Below are 13,503 nucleotides of genomic sequence, written 5' to 3'. Positions count from 1 at the left end.
CTTTTAACTGGAAAAACTTTATCTGAGAGGGGAGCCCTGACCGATCAGGCAGGCAGAGCAGCAGATAATTCAACAAGCACATCCTGGCATGAGGATCAAATTGGTCTCCATCCCAAAAGCATCAACTACAGTAAAAATTCAGAAAAATTAACACAGCATAGGCTTCTCAGAAGAATAGAACAAATGTAAAGCTACATGGCGCTTAGCACCACTGCATTAGAGTAGCACCAACTGTAGACTACATGGCTCACTGAACATCAATATAGACAGATTGTTTATGGATCTGAGTGGTAATCGCTTGCCTACAATTAAGCACTTATTTATTGCCACTCCGGTATGGGTGCACAATATTGGCATGTGACATGTGACTCCTGTACTCAAGTATATGGTGTTAGTCCACATGCAGCGGAAGACCAGGACCTTTGACCCCCCCCCCCCCCCCCCCCCCCATGAACCGGGATCCGACAAAGGAGATGGAAAAGAGGGAATATCCTGTATTTCAGTCAAGAATGGTCTGTCCCATACAAAATGCCCTTTGTCCCAGTATATAGAGCGTTGGCAAAGTTAACGTGCCAAATCGGGGTTGCTATTATTTTTCTTAATATCCGACATTGAATAAATACGATTAGACATTTCTGCTCCAGCACCCAGACCTCAGCCCACTACTATCAGCAACATTTAATCCGGTTACCTGAGCACGGATGGCTGCGTAACGGATAATGCTGCCAAGTCTCGGGAAGGGCTTACTGAGGTATAATTAAGGATCCGTGACAGGGCCGACATTAGACCGCACTAACACATCACAACAACATCACAGACAGTGTAGCCTGTTGCTCGTCTCTTTGTCACAGGACTTATCCTGACCTCTCTGGGTGATTTCTCTCCTGATAGCGGGGAGATTTTTTCTCCTGTATGCATAGCAATGCAGCCAGAGGCTCTCAGTGTGTTCCACTCCAGCTTGGACACAGTGCTGGACACGGTTTAGATTGTAGGCTGTCGGGCTGTGTTCTTTAATTATCTCTCCCTAGGAGCCAGATTCCTTTTAAAAATAGTGCATTTGGGCTGCATATTTTCCACATACTGCATATAACACAATGCATGAAAAAAATGTGAGGTATGTAAGTTTGCACAAAGTAGATGATGTGCAGGATTTTTTAGCTTTGCTTTGGTCCTGTGTTTACAATCAGAGCCATTTCCTCTTCCATCCTCAACCCCGCCCACTCACCTTCATTTTTATATTTCAAATCCGTTTTACCGTTTTTATGTGTATATCGCTGTTGCCAGTGACAAAAATGTTGACTCTGGTCCCCATCAGCTCGTCATTTTGCTTCATTGTACTTTTACTCTTCACCTCTGACACTGCAGTAACTAGCCACATACACTGATGAAATCTGATCCCACCCCACAGGCTCTGTACCCACACACGGAAAAGAGCACCACGCCCAGAGCCGCCTTAGACCCATTTTACCACAACAAATACAGGTAAAGGAGTACAAGATTGCCAGTATATCATTGATAAGCCTTAGCGTGGTCTTTTTTATAATATTTTCAAGGTAAAAATCCTGCCTAGCATGCCTTTGAAATATGCATAGCTTTTCATTCAAATTATTTTAGTTATGCTTTTACAAATGCGAGGTATGCTGACACTATGCAGATACAGCCAAAACACAGCCGCAATCTTTCGTGAACCGAATATTTTATTCTTCTCAGTCCCAAGGGTACAGCTACGATAGGTCCCAGCTGCCCCCCGGTCTGCCTGCTATACGTAAATGAGGAGCTCAGCCTGGATTAATGGCCTGTTTACATCAAGATGTCCTCTGTTCCAATAAAAATGCAGATGAGGGCCCTGAATGAGGCCTGTTTGGTAATAATACGCCTGTGTTATAATTATCTGCGGTCTACGGCCGTGGCTGTGTAGAACAGGAGGGTTTCCAGACAAACAACAGTTTTGTCTAGTAAATTATTAAAGAGTACCCAGCATGCATGCTAACTGGGACAGGAGTGAACTGGTGCCCAGGGGGACTCCTCATCAATACTTTAACCCCCCTAAATGTAGAAGGGCAGCGCACCTGCCACAGCTGAACCAGGGCAGGACTCTACCACTGAGATTACCCCACACTTCCCTATGCTTGTATGCACACAGACTAATGCACACACAAATAATGAACAAAATGTTCATTGTAAATTTAAACTCAAACAGAGGTTATTGGGAGTCCAATAGGGATCCCACGGGTACATCGCAAATGCTCGAAAACATCCATTATCCTTTCCTTCAGTCATTTCCTCCTCCTATTAGGATGTATGGGGGAGGAGATGAGTGGAGGAAAGGAGGATGCATTTTTATTGGGTAAAAATGTATTGGGATGCAGCAAATGTATTCTGTCAGGGTAAACTGTACTCTATCTGGCACAAAAACTTTGCTTAGTAACAGCATTAATATAGCAGAACTCACTAACTCTAACACACACTGACACTCACTTGTATAGCATATACTTTCACATATTTACCCTATTAGTAGTTTCACAAAAAAAACTCAAATGTTAACCATAATCAGTGCAAACCCATTCAACAAAGGTATTTTAACATACAGCACCCCACCCTGTCTCACTTCAATGTATTTCCACTGTCCGATCCAAGCAGGAACTGAAAGGCCCACTCAGACATATAAGAACAGTGCAGGGAAAGACTGACCATTCTTTTCCTGCCATTGTAAGGTCACCACTCCTCTCTCCTGGACACAGAGCATAGGGCATGGGACAATGGAATGACATCAGCTGGACTCAGATACAGTCAGAAACATACATATGCAGTGCCGTTCGCTAGTATGGCAACAGCAGATAAGAGTGGAATTTATTTTTTATATATTCCTTAGGCATTTGGAATTGAGATCAAAAGGTGAATTAGGAGACAAAACTACAATCAGCATTTATTTAATGGAATTTACATGCATATGTTATACTATTTTACAGAAATAGCTGTTTTTGTATTGAGTCACCACTTTTTCAGCTGTGCTAACCACTGATGAGCCTCAAGAACAGAACGACTTGGTTCAAATTTGTTGAAAAAGTACATCAAGAACTGTAGAGTTCTGGAACAAACTCTTATGGACAGACGAGATGAGTCTTAACCTGTACCAAAGCGATGGAAAGAGAAAGAAAGGAACCGCTCAAACCACCTCATCTGTGAAACATGGTGGAGGTAGTCTTATGGCTTGGGCATGTATGGCAGCCACGTGATGAATTCTGAAGCGAACAGAAACATCTTATCTGCCCTCACTGAAACACTCCTGTTCCTATGGGACACTAGAACCAAAGGTTTGGTGTCCTGTAGGGCTTCCGGCCACAGTCAGGGTTGGCACAGTCTGGTTTTGATACCAGACCACGGCGCCAACCACATCTTAGAAGCCTTAACAGGGTGAGCCACCCAGGCATCCATGAAGTAAGCTTTTTAAAAGTGCTACAGAAACAAAGAAAAAAACTATCTGAAGAATAAGATAGTTATAAACAATGGAAATCCCCTTTAAAATTTCACAAGGTTAACTAGATATGTATAGCGATCAATAAGATTTACAGATTGAGGTCATATTCTCCTCTCAGAACACACACGCACACAAGTACACATTCAAACCTCATTGTTAAAAAGTTCCTTGATCAATCGGGGGGGGCCTTGGCCTTGAGACCTGGTGTGAACACACACAGTAGAGCTGCCCTTTCATAGACCGCTATGGAGGCTCTGCGCTGTTGCCACGGCAGCCAGGTGGAGTGTGGAGCCCTGACACAATGTTATCTCCCCAAAACATTCCGTGCGACAGTGAGCCAATAGAACAGAACTGTTACCGTCCTTGTGCCAGTCACTGGTGGGAAGGACGAGTTGGGGGGGGGGGGGGTCAGAGAGATCACTGTTCCAGGGGTCCTGGGACTGGACCATGTCAAGCTGGGAACTGGTCTGAACCGGTCAACCAGCTAAACCATGTCAAGCCGAGAGCTGGTCTGAACCGGTCAACCAGCCACCAGCTGTTTCAAAACCTATCAACATGAGCTGTTTTTTCAGGAGGGCAGTCAGCCATTGTTCCCTGTAGCAGCCATTCACAGGGACAATGAGCTAAAGTCTCCCTGTCCGTAAAGTAATGTTGTGAGTAACCATGACTTTGGAAATCCCCTCTTTCTGCCCCTTTATGCTGTTACTATAGACGGATTGGAAATCAAACAATTAAAGGCTCATTTTAAATTGAGAACTGTTGGCCTTGTAAAGCTTGCACATTAGTGGTGGTTGGTGAGCTGAAAATGGTGGTGCATAAAACTCACCTTTAAACCAGATTATTGGTCTCGACACAAAGTGCTCAATACCATCAGATATACGTAGCTAACTCTCCTTCGGCCATTTAGCGAGTAACAGTCTACAATTATTTTTATTTCCATTGCAAAATTTGGTCACACTTTACAATAAGGTTCATTCATTGGCATTAAATAATGTACTTGTTAGCATGAATTAATGATTGACAAATTCATAAATTAAGCATGAAATTAACTTTTCAAAAGTGAATGCATTTGTTAACAACTAACTAATGTATTTGTTCCATGATACTTATACATAGGATTATAATTATAATTATAATTATAATTAGTTAATCATTAACAAATAGACCTTTTCATTCCAATATGAATTGGCAATAATTAATGATGTACAAATACATGCTGGACATATTAACTTCTCAGAAGTGGTTAGTTAACAACTACATTAGTTCATGCCAATTCATGGAAACTTACTGTAAAGTGTTACTCAAAGTTGTGCACATCTTATCAACATTATACGTGGATGCATGTAGACTTCTCCGTACTCACACTCAGAGAATATTAATGGCAAAAAAATAATTTTTGGTATTGCTGGTTATGCTGACAGCTAACATGGTAGTGTTGGAGTATTTTTTCCATGAAGTGTACTTAGTGATTAAAACAGATTAATTCAAACAGATTGAATGACTCATTTAATCTTGCAAACAACATCATCAGTTTAAAGAAATATGTTGTGCCCCACCAATATTCAGCTCCCAAACCGCAACTGTTGCACATATGCTGTATGTGAACAGCCAGATATACACACAGACATCTATACAGAAAGACACACTCACACGCACACATACACACACACACACATAAAGAGACCTGTCTTCTTGATTTGTTCCAGATCAGTGGGGATGCACCCATATCCTGTCTGAAGGATCTGACCCGAGGATATCACATAAATCATGTGGAATCAACGAGCCATGCTCTCTATCTGTGGTCTAATTACTATCTGTGGTTCAAATCTGTGGTTCAAATCAGTGATTCACTCATAGCAGGTGAAAGCTGGATTCGTTTTGGGTTACCGTACAAGCAACCTTACAGCAGAGTAGCCTCTCTTTAAGTCCCGGTCAACCCCTCTCTGAAATGCTCGGAGGGCACGCGTACAATATACGACTTGCAGGCTCCCAATGTTTTCAGATCAGAGCCAAATGGTAATAATAATGATTGGTCTCAACGTCGCTAGGTGTGAGATGCCGTTCTGACTGGCGTATGGGCTTCCGACAGTTTTTTTACATCGTCAAAAAAAATCGGGCACGATTGGCTTGAATTCGTCAGGTGTGAGAGGTCTTTGCGCGCAGATTTTGTGTTCTGATTCCCGTTGACCAATCAGGAGGTTGCTCCGTTTATGACGTTTTTCAGATCCGGTTGACCTCTGACCTCGCAAAGTGTGCGCATCCGTGCTGCCAACTTCACAACCCACGAGAAAATCCTATAATGTACACCCACCCTTACAGTCCGTACCCCCTCCCCTCTCCACTGTAACGTGTCCCACACGCTCTGCGCTCTGTATCTGGCTCTGCTGAGCTAACCTTCACCTCTTAACCACCCCAGAGGCAGGCATCCTCTCAGACAGGAAGTGGGGCATCGCTGGCGCCCCGCGGCTTCGCCAGCCTCCAAAACAAGCCCCTGCACATCTGCACTAATAAACACTTCCTCTCTCGTTCCCGTCGACGGCCATCTTTTTATCTCCCGCACACAATGGGAGCCCTCCTGCCAACTTCCCTAAGACTGTGAGTGTGTGAGGGACAGAGAGAGACAGGGAGAGAGAGGAAAGAGAGGGGGACAGAGGGAGGGAAAGAGAGAGAAATGGAGAGTGAAAAAGAGAGGGAAAGAGAGAGAGCAATGGAGAGTGAAAAAGAGAGAGGGGAATAGAGCGAGGGTAAAATTAAAGTGAGGGATGGAGGCAAGGAAAGAGGGGGAGCAAAAGGACACGAGGGAGGGAGGGAAAGAGGGAGAGAGACAGAGGACAAAGATAAACCACAGGTAAACCACAGCCATCTTTTTCCAGGGAAGACCCATAATCTGCAAGATGTTGAGACTTAAGGCAGAGCTACGCCGTCTCCTAATATGCAAGAAGAAAATCCCTACCTATTTATTTTGTGCAATAATTTCATTAAATGTCCACAAATTACCAATCCTGGATGAGGTTGGGCCATGTCCAGTACTGCTCAGTGTGCCACTGTGGATAACATCTACATTTTTATTACAATATTACAAGCATTTCACATAAAAAACCAGAAGCCCATAAGGCTGGTGCACTATGATTTCAATTCATATTGCCACCACCTATCACAGTCATTGTGACCGGCAGCAGGTAGCTCTTCCTTTTGGTGGAAACAATAAACTGCAACGCAGAGAGCACATTCGGCACAACACTCAGGGAAAAGAATCATCCAGGGAGGGTCATTTTGTGAACTCTCCAACCGCAAAAGTGCTTTCTGCTGACTGAGGCCGGCTTGGAAGGTAATGTGTAAACTAGAGCCAGCGATGCAGATCCATGGCTCTTCCCTGGCTCTCGGTGTGACAAAGTCAGGAGACTAAATATAACTTATCTGAAAACATGCACACACACACAGCCTTGCCCAGGCTCTACAGAGAGAGGGAGAGACCATGCACGCACACACACACAGGCACACACACACACACACACACACCAGAATTTACAGTAACCCATATGAAAACAAACAGGCACACACAGACTCACACTCATAGTAGTGCTTCCAGCCACATTTGCTGAAGCTCTGGGGGAGAACTGGAAGCCGTACCTAGACTGAGTAATTTACTCAAACTGATTCATTCACTCACTCACTCCTTCACTCACTCATTGATTCACTCACTCACCCCTTCACTCACTCACTGATTCAATCACTCACTAACTCACTCCTTCACTGATTCACTCACTCATTCACTCCTTTACTAACTCACTCACTCACTCATTCACTCACTCGCTCACTCCCTGACTAACTGAATGATTTTGCCTCTGGCACACTCACTCATTTACAAACTTGGATGACTTGCTTCACTTTCTACAGAGCCAAATTTCACCATTTTGGGTACACAAAGGGCTTTTCACCAGTCCATTCTGACTGTGCCAGTGCCAACTGGAGCCAGGAGTCCTGTGAGGCAACATGACAGGATTTCCTCTGCCTCCCCATTGAAGAGTGGCTCCTCCGGCCCTGCAGGAGTCTGCCCGTGTGAAGAGCAGGCCTCTGATGTGTTGGCAGTACACTAGCTTAGCTGCTGCTTCGCACAGAGAAAACCAGCAGTGGCTGGCTGAAAGCTCTATGGGATGGGCTTACAAATTCAATTCATCGAGTAAACAACTTGTCTTCTCAAGTTCACTTAAGTTGGAGCCTGGACACTTACTTTTTAAAATTGAAGCAAGCAATATTTGTTTTTTACAGTATTGGGTGTTCCAAATTTGGAAAGTGTAGTGAAACGAGCCATTAAACATTTGCTACAATTACTGACTTGTTAAAGTTATGGTGTGAGACAGAGTGTATGTGATGTAAGGCAGTTTTTTTCTCACAAAGACGTGTCTATCTGAGGATAGATGCTGCTCCAGGAGCGAAAGCTCCTACTGTAATGCGATTACAATGCCAGCTCTCTCACTCTCGTGGCTGCAGCTGGGACTGATAGTGATAAGGAGGAGAACTGTTTGAAAAAAGGAGAACTGTTTGACCTCTGCAATACTGAAAACAGAAAACAAACTGCACACACACACACCCTGACACTGTGTATGCACACACAAACTACACATACACAAAGTCCATAAATATTTGGACAGTGGTACGATTTCTGTTCTTTTGGCTCAGTACTCCAACACATTGGAAATAATAATAATAAATGAATATGATGTTCAAGTGCAGACTGCCACCTTTCATCTGAGGGTATTTACATCCATATTGGGTGATCTCTGTTGAAATTACATTCCTTTTAGTCCCCCCATTTTGCGCAGGTATAAGAAAGTCTTCAGAATCTTGTCCTGGTTCCAGGCTTTTTATTGCCATTGGAGTCTGTTACTGGTGTTTGTCTACATGAGGACCAGAGTTGTGCCAGTGAAAGTCAAGGAAGTAATTATGAGGCTGAGACATTAGAAAATATGCCAAGCGATATGCTTACTGGAAAAAACTGTTTTAAACATTAAGAAGAAAGAGAGCACTGGTGCATGTTTGGAATCATTGCCTTACTTTAGGATGAAGCACCGACCAATGAGTTTAGAGGCTTTTGAATGAACTTGAGCAGAGAAGAGACGGCTGCACACTCCAGAATTCATTCTGCTGCTGTTATCAGCAGTTTCATTATCAGTGAAGGCAAGCGCCTGTGGCCAAACTATGACAGCCCCACCACCACAGAAGGGGGGCACTTTGGATCTTGGGCAGTGTCCTTCATCCTTTAATTTTTCCATCACTCTGTTATAAGTCATTCTTGGTCATATCTGTCCAAAGTACCTTTTCCAGAACTCTCCAGGCTCTTTTAGATACCTCTTGCTGTAATCCATGCCTGCCTCCTGAAGGGTCTTTCTGATCTGTCAGACAGGTTTTTGGGGGAATTAACAGAGCGTTGCAGTAAATGAGCGTGTGTGCTCAGTCCAACCTACCCTGTATAAATACAGGTTAAATTTTAAAAATCATGTTTCTGTACACACACAGAGGGATGCTGAAATGTCCCTCACAGCCAGACTGTCCACTGTGGCTGTAAAACCCAAACGCAAGACGGCCTGTACAATGCAGGGACAATGAAGCATCTGTGCCACGACAACCTTGAAAAATATTCATAGAAAGTGAAGAGAAGTTGAGAGGTGACAAGGCCACTTGCATTCCATTCTCCTTCTCCCAAAAGGCTATTGGTCATCGCCATGGGTGACTGCCGAGAGGTCAGCAGGGCCCGCCGTGCTGTATCCCAAGGGACGCGCCCACGAGCAAATAACCCCCATGGTGAATGCGTTCGTGAAGATTAGCACCATAAAATGGTCTAGCCTGCTGTAAAGAGGCAGGGGAATGTGCACAGGGCTTTCTCACCATAAGTGTACTGCTTTAGAAATCAACTGTGGTCTTCATCTTCATCACTGTTACCGTTGTATCTGTAGCATCCTGAGAACTGCATTAAGACTTCATACATACTAAATAACCCATTCATGAGATATACACTACATAGACATGGAAGCTTAAGCTGATTTGGTATAGAATGGTAAAAGCATTTGTGTTGTGGGTGCTAAAACAGCATAAGTATGAATGTTTAAGCAGTGCTTATGAGGGCGTTATGTACTCTTTAAGAAGACTTTTTGTGGTTCTAATCTTCATGTTAATATGCTTTGACTGTCTATTTTAGCCACCACTTTTATCTCAGGCTATAATCTGCCCACCCACCTTGTCTATTTGCACCAGCAGGTTCCACATTGCATTTCTATTATCGTTTAACTTATCTTTAGGTATTGACACCTGGCTGGTCAGCGGAGGATAGGCTCCCCTCTGTTTCTGGGTTCCTCCCAAGATGTCCTCCCAGTGGGGAGGTTTTCCTTCCCCTGTTTTAGTGTTTCTTCGTCCCACTGGGGAGTCCTTACCTCACTCTGGACTATCGAGGGGTTTGGGCTCAGTCTTGCTGAAATACGTTGTTTCTGGTAAATATTTTTGACACAGTGTCTCTGTGTCAAAAAAGCACTTTACAAATAAAATGGATTAATGGAAACCATTATCATCATTTCCCTGCTCAGTATATGCCTGGATGCTAGGGTTGCTATGCTAACTTTGTGCAACTTAAACATGAAACATTATACATGTGTAGCTGGAGACGTTTCTGTTACGACAACATTGACGGTAAGCATATAGAAACTCAAGTTCTTCCACAGCAGTGCTATCTGGCAAGTTAGTTTTTCAGCTGCGTGCTTTGTCTTTCATCTTACTGGCAGCGATGAATGAAATCTTTAATTCATCTCTGCCAATAAAGCATAGTATAAAGCAATATGAAACAAAGGATTCTGGGAGCTGTACCAGGGCCTGCATATGTAAATTTGTGGTTTCTAGTTTAGTTTTCTGCACGCAATATGACACAGCCACCCAGTATAGAATTAAGGATATAGTTGTATGCAAAAATGTGGGCACCCCTGGTCAAAGAGCACACCTAGGTCACTTCTTTTACACCAGTGTGTATAGTGTACAGTGTGTGTAGAGTTTGGAACTTTTCAGGGTCCCACAGGAATGACCACAATAATTAATAAAGAAGTAAGCCATTGCCAGGCATCAACCAAAACCACTCAGATTAAAGAAAGGGGAAATTAAAGGGGACTGATTTTCCAGGCTCTTGATGCCTCTCTCTCAAGGGCATAGGTGCAATTAAGCGCACAAACACATGTGCATGTACAGTTTTCAAACAAGTAAACATTAGATAGGTTATGACACAAAACCAGGTTGCATGGGAGTAGCACGCAGGACATCAGACTGACACAGTCCAAAGTGAGCTTTCATTTCATTGTTTGTCTAGGAGCAAACCCAACATTCCAGCACTGACCTACACAATGACCCTGTGGCTGGGTCTCTGGCTAGACCAATTGAAACACAGGAATGTCAATGCAAGCAATAACCTGTTGAATGTGCTGCTAACAACTGTTTTCTTTATGCCATCAGTCCAAATAGGTAACAGGATATCTGTGCATGTTTTTTATACTGACGGCTCAGGGGAATCTGGTGAGGCCCTTGTTTCATGTGTTAGAATGGCTATTTGTGCATGTAATAAATATAATGCACTGTCAATTGCCAAGATATTTGTTGGGATAATCTTGCCTTAATATTTAATGATAAAAATCTAACCTGGTTCCCATTTACTTGCACTAAAAGCTGGCATCGGAATTAGTGAGCATTTGAGTTACTTCCAGGAGCACCTCGAGTTGTGTTTATTAGAACTGCTCACCCCGTGCAGAGCGCGGAGCTCCCTGCCGCTCTGTTTCCTCCACATTGCAGCACGTGGATTAAAGATCCGTTTTTAAAACCCAGCGGTTGTCTGGGCAACGCGAGCCGCAGAGTGTGCAACTTCGAAAGCAAGCGGAGATGGGCTCACTGTTATGAACTTGAAACTGTGCCAATTTCCTTTTTCGCTGGAATCAGACGGGAATGGCTCGGACTGGCGCGGGGGACCACCCCACCTCAATAACATCTGGCAACTGATTAATAAGGGAGGAAGGAAAACATTGTTTCTCAACGGAGTTTACCCAACTTACTCACCAAGTGCCGCCTGTTTATATTGCAATCTGCGCTATGGAACATGCACAAAATAAGACGAGTAGAAGAGAGAAAAGAGAGTAGAAGTAGCCTACATGAACATAGAACATTTAAAAGTAGTGCAAGCTTCCTTTGTGAGTAATGGCACATATCGGAGCCACTCCGACGCACCAACAAAATAATAAACTCAGAAGTTAATGGGTGTGTGTGTGTGTGTGTGTGTGTGTGTGAGAGAGAGAGAGAGAGAGAGAGAGAGAGAGAGAGAGAGAGAGAGAGAGAGAGAGAGTCTGTAGGCTGCTGTAGTTTACATTTGCACTGAAAGCAAAACCACCATCCGTTCGAAGAGTTATGCAGGAATCTATATCTTAGGCTATTTAATCTTAACTGTGCGCCTCAAATGCCGTATTGGTGTCATACAGTAGGTCATATATTTAAAAAATACTACTAATAATACAGTGCACAAAGTAGAACGACAGATGCTGCACTGATCAGCGCTCGCGCCAATTTGCGCACACATAACTGAAGTGGCAAAGGTGGACAAATTAATTAATTAACGAAGACCATGCGCTTACCTCTGTGGTGACTGAAGGACAGAGACGAAGTCCCAAATCCAGATAGCAATGTTAGGGAAGCCTAGGTGACTGTCGGATAAAATACAGGTTAGTATCCGAGCCCCAGAGGAGAAACTCCTTTTGTGTTTGATCTGTGGAGACCTACAGTCCAGGTTACCGTATCGGAGCGTCTGTTGCCTTCTATTTCGCTTTTCAGTTCAGTTAGTTCCCGAGCTATAATCCCTCCTCTTACGCAGAGGGACAGCACGCGACAGCGACCTCCCTTTCTACTATCAAGCACAGGGTGATGAAACGAGGCTACGAATGAATTAAACTCCTGATAACTCCTGATAACTCTTGTCTCAACTTCGCTTATCTCGGAGCTTCATCTGTTTCTTGGCAGATGACAGACCCCCCCTTCGTGTCACACAATCCCGTTGGCCCGACGTTGAGCGTTAAAACTTGTGATTGAGCCCATTGTCAGATTAGTTGATTAATACGCTAAATTTGCGCGGTCCGCGATTAAATGGATCTTCACAAGTTCTGACAGTCTATAATAGAAAAAGGTCTGACTTCTTGTTGAATATTAATATTTTAATGCAATGAGAAGAAAGAAAAGTGGAATGGGATTGCTTAATTCCCCATTATTTATAATAATTAAAGACTGGTCCACAGGATTCAGTTCTGTCTTTCGCTTATCTGAATCTGCTACTAATAGGCCTATGTCATTTTATTATCTGTAGAGAACGCTAAAATGCAGATAGGCTACTTCACATGACGTAAAGCTAATGTAACGGTCAAAATATGGGATTTGGGCACGAAATGGTCAATTATGCAGAGTAGTGGGAGTAGTCTACTCAATAGAGGCTCTACATATTTCTATAAACAAGGTCATTAAAAAAACTATACGAACTACCTGTTGAAAAACCGTTCACACTGGATTTTACACACATGAAGGGTTAGCTCTTTCTGGACCTAAATCGATTGAGATTCAAGTTTGACATTCTGTCAAGTTCTGTCAAGGGGCTCAATAAGCAAAGGCAATTAAGCGCTAGTAATAATTTACTAGTCTCTGCCCTTCCTGGAAATATTAATAGGAGCCCACAGAAAAAGGCAGAGCAAGCAGTCTTCTCTCGCGTCACTCCCACCCGTATTGACTCCCACTGTGTCTTCGGAATTTAATTTTAAGATATTTACATTTCGGGGCCGCCTTGAAGGCTTAAATCAAACAAAGCACAATAAAACCGAAATATAATAATAAATACAAAAACACGTCACAAGCGGCGTTTTAAAGATATATTTTATATGCCATACTATACTTTACTTCCATTATTATTCTTAATTATTTAAAAATAATTATATAGTCGTTGTCACTGGCAGTCATATTTTGGATGC

General features: G+C 43.2%; 1 protein-coding gene across 1 annotated transcript in view; it reads right to left on the bottom strand.

The window, feature by feature from the left end:
• ripor1 (RHO family interacting cell polarization regulator 1) overlaps positions 1 to 12,301 on the bottom strand; it is a 91,889-nt gene extending 79,588 nt beyond the window's left edge. The window contains exon 1 of the mRNA XM_061245476.1: positions 12,130 to 12,301. The gene's annotated coding sequence lies outside the window, so the exon portion shown is untranslated. The remainder of the gene's footprint in view (positions 1 to 12,129) is intronic.
• Positions 12,302 to 13,503: the final 1,202 nt, after the last annotated feature.

This window comes from Conger conger, chromosome 6 (genome assembly GCF_963514075.1).
Source record: "Conger conger chromosome 6, fConCon1.1, whole genome shotgun sequence".
NCBI classification, from domain to species: Eukaryota; Metazoa; Chordata; class Actinopteri; order Anguilliformes; family Congridae; genus Conger; species Conger conger.
Note: the sequence above shows the minus strand (reverse complement) of the source record. Positions and strands in the feature narration are given on the sequence as shown.